Raw genomic sequence first — 1,672 nt, forward strand, 5'->3', positions numbered from 1 at the left:
GGGGCCACGCCCCGGAAGTGAGGGTTCTGACGCCTGCGCGCGCAGACGGAACCTCTGAGGGCGTGGCTGAGCGCTGGGTGCGTCTGCGCATTCTGCGGCCGCCTCTAGGGAGAAGGAGTAGGCGTGCGGAAGGGGATGGTACTACCTCTCCTATCTCAGACCATTCACTGTGGACCTTACTATCTCATCCCGAGGCTTGTTAACGGCGCCTCCGCGTCGCTTTCACCAAGCTGCTCAGAGGTTAGAGAGTCAGGGGCTCCCTTACATGTGAGTGTCAGTGGTCAAGCCATTCGTTTCTGACAAATCTTGTTTTAGAACCCGGTGCTTACACCGTGTAGACTGGGACTCACGTCGCGGTGTAAACACAAGTACTGTCAAGACATGCTATGGGGGAAATTTTATTTCCTTGGTTTTTGTTTTGGCTTTCGGGGACTATCGTTTTAATATAAACATACTAGTAAAGTTATGCCCCACGATTTGCAGATACTTACCAGACAGTGCTATAGGCAGAAAGAAACATCGACATATTTTCCTTTAGGGGTACATGTAATTCACTTTCTAACATTAAACATCCCAGCCAAGGGCCAGGAGTCATAGTACATGATTTTGATCCTAGTACTTGGGCAGATTAAATGGATCTTTGTGAGTTCCAGGTCAGTCAGGGCTACATAGTAACACTCAAAAAAAATAGATATAGATTATATGTGTGTGTATCTATATGTATGTATATATGTATGTATATATATATAGTCCCAATCAACTAACAAAGACAAAAGTCATTCAGGAAAAACACATCCATTAACTCAATAAATACAAATATATTGAGTTTAAACTTCTGGTCCTCCTGTTTCCACCTCGTCTGTGCTGTAATTACAAATGTGGGCCCCCCCCCCCATGCCTGTGGTTTGTGGTGCTGGAGATCAAACCCAGGGCTTTGCACATGTTAAACAAACTACCAACTGAGCAGTTTCCTCAGCTCCTGGTTCAACAAGTACTTATTTGAGCAACTACTACCTGCCGCACACAATGCTTGACACTGAGTTTATAATGTTTTCTGGGTAGAGAGATGGCTCAGCAGTTAAGAGCACTTGTTGCTCTTACAGAGACCTGGGCTTAATTCCCAGCACCCACATGATGGCCAGAAACCATCTGTGACTCCAGTTCCAGGGGCTCTATCACCCTCTTCTGACCTCACAACACACCAGGCATCAACTGGTGCACAAATGTACATGCAGGAAAACCACATTGTGTGTGTGTATACATATAAAGTGAAATAAATATTGACAAGAAACAATGTTTTACAGGGCTTAAAGTCTTCTAAATTTTTCACCCAAAATAGAAAATGATAGTTCTGCTGTAGTGGATATGAACTTTAGTGTCACAGAGCACAGAAAACTGTAATCAGTACATTAGCTAGGAATAATAGAAAACAATATAGGAGATATAGATCAATTACCCCAAGAGATGGGTTTAACTTCTATATGAGTGCAAAGGTCTGCTAATTTATGAAACCAGTTTAGAGTTTTAAAACTTCTCAAAGGTGTAAAATGAATATATGTGTTACAATTCAACTTACAGAAAATTCTAGAACTGATGAGATGAACCTTAAATCACAGAGGTTTCAAACAACTAATTTTCCTCCTGCTCTTCTCTTCTTCCTCCTCCCTCTTCC

This window comes from Myodes glareolus, chromosome 1 (genome assembly GCF_982192425.1).
Source record: "Myodes glareolus chromosome 1, mMyoGla1.1, whole genome shotgun sequence".
NCBI classification, from domain to species: Eukaryota; Metazoa; Chordata; class Mammalia; order Rodentia; family Cricetidae; genus Myodes; species Myodes glareolus.